Source organism: Mercenaria mercenaria, chromosome 4 (assembly GCF_021730395.1).
Source record: "Mercenaria mercenaria strain notata chromosome 4, MADL_Memer_1, whole genome shotgun sequence".
NCBI lineage: Eukaryota > Metazoa > Mollusca > Bivalvia > Venerida > Veneridae > Mercenaria > Mercenaria mercenaria.
The window spans coordinates 83,765,151-83,770,772 of NC_069364.1; positions in this window are offsets into that span (position 1 = coordinate 83,765,151).

Genomic DNA, 5,622 nt, shown 5'->3' on the forward strand with positions numbered 1-5,622 from the left:
ACATTATGGTAGACACCAGATGTGCATGGCACTGGTGAGAGTGGTTTAGACCTTTTGCCTTTAGGTTCAGACTTCCTTTTGCTTTTGGGTTCAGACTTCTGTGAGATTTTTTCACTTGGAGCAGGCTTCAGTAACATTTTTTTGGAGGGAGATCTAATGTCACCAGTAATGGTTGGTGGTATTTTCCTTTTAGGTGTAACACTGTGTACAACAGTGATTTTCTTTGAATCAAGGAACTTGCTATTCTCATTATTACAGGCATTAATACCGTTGTTGTCACCACCATTATAGATTGTTGCTGGGGCTGTTTTCTGGCAGCTTATTTCCATCCTATTAAGTGGGTATATACCTGTCTTCCTAAATGATGAGATAAGGTTACCTGCTGTGACACCCTTGTTATAAGCATTGCCAGCCAGCTCAGCAATGTTGTACCTGTTTTAAGAAAATTCATATAAGCAAAGAAAAATAAAATAATTAGGTTTTTTTAAAACAAGGATGTTAACGGTTAATTTATCAAGAGGGATTCAGTTAAATGATAATTACATGTATTTGTTTTAATCAATTAAACATGCTTAACTAAATATATACCTGGTGACTTGCATTCCTGGATTTCTCCGCATGAATGTCTGACATTCACTGTAATAAGCATTCTTGAGGGGACCAAAGCACCCTACGTCCAACGGCTGAGTTATGTGAGAGGTGTGAGGAGGGAGGACGAAGAATACAACATTGTTCGCAGCAGCCCAGGTAGATAAAGTGAGGTTAACATGTGATTTATGTCCATCGAACAACACAAGAACTGCATGGTCATTAGTAGGAACAAGTTTCTTAAAGTGCTCATTTAAGAACTCAAGAAAGACAGCTGAGTTGGACCATCCGGTCTCTGACATGGTGCCAACAGATCCTGGTGAAGCACCCTCTAAAAGAGAATCACACCATCTCTTACCAGGAAATACAAAAAATGGAGGGAGTCTTGTTCCTGCAGCACTACCTGAAAAATACAACAGAAATACTAATTGTCAGAAATACAACAGAAATATTATGTGTAGTTTACAAATAAAGCAACAAACATGTTTCCATCATTTGAATTTATGGTGCTAACAGTATATTTGCATTAGCATAGTATTAGTAACTGATTAGCTAAAATTTTATAAAGTTAGTCTGGTTTACAAGAATTATGAGGTAGAAAACATAACGCATAAGACGCAGTACCTGCTGCAATAACTGTGACAGTCTTCCCCTTATTGGAAGTAACTGCCTGTGGGGTCTGCCCTTTAATGCAAACAACATGGTGTGGATTGTGTTCCATCATTAATCCGGTTTCATCTACGTTCCATATGTATTCTGGGTGATTTGTCAGATCATACTTGTCCATGACATTTTTTAATTCCTCAAAGTACTTATCAAGCACTTCCTTTGATGTGCATCGTGCCCGTACTAATGACAGTTTCTGAGGTTTGGACAGACAGACTTCAGGGTTACGGTTTTTAAATCCAGTGAACCAAGAATATGTTAACTGTGCATCAGAAACAGATCTAATACCTAGGGTCAGAGCAAAATCAGTTGCTAAATTTAGAAAGTCATGCCTGGTGTACCCATATCCTATCCCCGTCATGTATGAAACATGATCTACAAGTTGCTTTTCTTGCTCCCTTGTAAACACTGTCGATGCACCTGACCGTGGTAAGTCCACTTTACTTTCTACAGCTGGCTGCAAAAGGGTCCTGTCTCTTAATGTGCTCTCTGGTACACCATACACACGTGCAGCCCTATAAACTGATACACCCTATTCTTTAACATCTCTATATGCTTTCCAGAGAAGATCAGTGTTATAAAGCCTTTTACTTTGTTTCTTATTCTGACCAATGGTTGGAAGCTGAAAAAAGGGTGAAAATCCAATTAAAAATCAATTAAATATATTGGTCAGAAGTTTAACTCAGTAGCTGAAAAAATCGTACATAGCAGGTGCTCTGACGTCACTATTGTTTACATGAACGCCGAGCGCACTTGGATCGATGTGTTTTTTTTTGACATTTCAAGGTATATTCCTAATACTATGAGAAATTATGAATTATTTTTAATTGTTTTTAAAAAGTTTTCTTAAAAGAAGCAGAAAAAAAGTCTACTTACCCTCAAAAATGACATTCTTTACACTTTTTTTACTTTGACAGAAGGCGGGAGCACTTGTCAACAAAAGTAAACCGGAAGTGACATAGTACGCGTGAATAAATCGTATATTTCGGATTGCACCGGTGATATGTTTACACCGATAATACATGAACAAGGGATACCAAACAGCAAAGTAATAAAAAGAAGCATGCTCTAAGGACAAAGGGCGGTCTCTGTAGTAATCTAGAATGTTAGACATGAAGATATTTATGTCCAAATCATCCAAGGCAGAAATTTCATTAAACGACTTCAACATTTTGAAACGTTTATGTTGTTGCCGAGTATTTACATAAACCACCGTTTCTGATGACTGGATAAGCTTGAGATTACTAAGCCTGAAAGCAGCTTCTTGAGCAGACACGCGCCGATGTTTAAGTACACAGATACCATTGTTCCAGAGGCGCTGAAAAGGTAGTATACTTGCATTGTTGCGAAAAACTGTGTTTATCAAATTACTAAGGGCACACCGAAGTTCATCTGGCTCAGACTTGCAAAGGTAATGGCAAACATAGTAAGCTGCTCCTTCAGCGTCATTTACTAATTGAATGTCCATATTTGCACGCCAATGTCTTAGAATAGAAGGATTGTAAGAGTTAATAAACATGGAGTCTTTGGGCCGGAAAGTTTCATAAAATTTACCTTTGTTTTTTACAGCCATAACATGAGAAATTATATGCGTTTCTTTACATTCACGTTTAAGGAAGCCAAAACGACAAGGCGGTTTTGCAGAAGGCATACAGTATTTTGAATGGGAATGAGTTTGAAGTTTAACAACTAGATCATGAAGAAGAGGATCTTGTTCATGGGAAGGGATATGTGTGTGAATGGTTGAAGAAATGTATTGCTTAATTACTTCAGATGTGCTGGAGTTTAGTCCAAGTGATATGTTTTCAATCCAAAGGAATAAATGATAATGTGGCGATCCTCTGTTCTGAAACTCGACACGGACAAAGTAATCCTTCACCTGGCCTTAAGGTTTCTCTGGTCCACAAATAACATATTTCAAAAGCCCTGCAAACCTTCTCTCGAAGTGTATAGCTGTCATTAATGGATCAGCACGCATACTTTAAAAAAAATAACCCCTTGATGCAGTCTCATTGTATGTTAGGTTTTCTAACAGCATCCCTAACTCTGGCCAATGAAGGTCATCCGCAGACAAGGTCATAAATAACGATGGTGGGCCTTAACACCTAATCATAGCTAAAAGATCGTATAAAGCATTACGAAAATAAGCTACTGTTCCACGAATATGTTTCATGAACATAAAAGAGTTCTCTAAAATATCTGGATTACTGTGCCTGCTACGCACATCCCCAGCAGTTGTGAAGGTAACAGAATTGCCGGAGTTTGTACAGCCTTTAGTCATTTTCATACACACCCCAATTTCTTGTTTCAGAAGCATTTTATCATATGAAACTGCAGCATGCAATAGATATGTCAGGTCTTTTCGCCAATACCCACGCTTACTGTACAAACGATGACGGAAGTAGAGAAACGGTGTGATACGCTTTGCGCTTCTATATGTAAACCCAAACTTCCCTTCCGGAAACAGCCATGGAAATGCTTTCTCTTCACCTTATTCCATTTCATAAACAGAGACCGGATCAGCATTATTACATGTACTTGGCAAAACAACATTAGGTCAGTTTTCGACATCAATTTGTGCACAGTTGTTATTACTGGGAAAATCAACTGGAGTTATAGTGACCTGTTCCAAGCAATTATCCGTATTCCTAAGCTCAGCAACGTCTTCAAGAGGTATCCCAATGTCTCTATGTCTATACTATTTCAAACTTATCACTTCAGAAATATTACTACTTCTATACAAAAACAAAGAAAAATATCAAACAGGGAATGCCACGCACCAACAGCGCAGCCTCCTCAAAACGAACCCCCCAAAGCATTATGTTCTTGTAACCAAGTAAAAGCCCTAACAACCTTAAATGGGTCTATTAGGAAATTGCCAGCAGACCCTATGGCCGACCCATGCTCAAACCGAACTTAACACATTCCATCAAGACCATGCAGCTCTCCTAAAGTTATCTATATGTCCCTAGGGAGGTCAGTCACTAAGCCTTTTTCAGCATATTGCCCACCTGGAAGAATAACCATTGTCATACAGACTTGTATTTTAGCAAGTATTTTTTTTCAAGATTACTTAAACAAGACATTTCAAAAGGTACTGCATTGACTGCAAGACCATTCAAGCGAGAGCATATAACATGCATTTCATTCTTTGTTAATTGTTTACGACATGTCGAACACAGATTTGAAGTTGAATCTATTCCCAGAACATCTATGAAATCATTACTCTTACCTGTGGCCACATGATAAACCTGACTACTAAACAGGAACCGATCACAGCAGCAGCACCAAAAACTAGGCTTATTCTGTATATAATGCTCATATTCACCGTTACATAATATGTCTCTACTGGGTAAATGTCTCAAAGCCTCATCTTTACTGGGTAAATTGTTATTCTCAACAGTGCAACAAACTTCCTCAAATGCAGCTACAGAAACATTTAATACACTATCTCCATTTACCTGGCTACTTTGTGCAATGCATACAGATGCCACACAATCATTTACAGCTGTATGTCCCTTGCATTTCTTACCACGTTTTTTCACCCCCTTAGGGGTTTGACCAGCAAGTGTAACGTAAGTGTGATCAGAAACATGCATAGATAAAGCAGGAACCGGACAAGGTCTAACCTCAACTCTATCAATGCCATCAGACATCCCCCAACTTACATTGTCAGCATCAGTAACATCACCGAACTCTATTGGTTCCGAGCTGCTAGGAGTTACAACATCAACAACTGTATCTTCCAAAGAAGCTGAGTATAATACAGTGCTGTTACGTTTTTTGACTGAAATCGGTGATATATTAAAAACTTGATTGCTGTACATCCGATTCAGGTATGCTAACAGTGGCGAAATACTGCTGAAAGGCAATAAAACACTTGAACCGTCAGGCTCAACAAATCCATCAACACTACGGGAGTGAGAATCAAATAATAATACGTGCTGAGGATCAATAAAAAAAACACTGCAACAGTATTTCCACCAAAAGTACATATCAGCCATTGCGACTCAGCACTTGCAACATGTACAGCATCGCTCAGTGAAACACCTCCTGCTTCGGCAACAGCTGGAAGAGCGTTCACTGCACCATAAAGCGTGGTTCCTAAAGTTTGTTCATAACGAGTTCCAAACACAGTCACTTCAGCAGGAAGATCATTATGACCTAGCAGAACATTCACATCTCCATTAAACCTTTCATTGACGATAGTTCGATAAACACGGTCTCCTTCAAAAATAATGGTGTCCAGATGCTGAGAACTCCATGTCAAAAGATCTACGTGAAAAGAAGCAAAGATCAAGGCAACTAAAGCTATGGCTGTACATTGTGTGCCAAAAGATGAACTTAATCCTTGGACACAGAGACTCC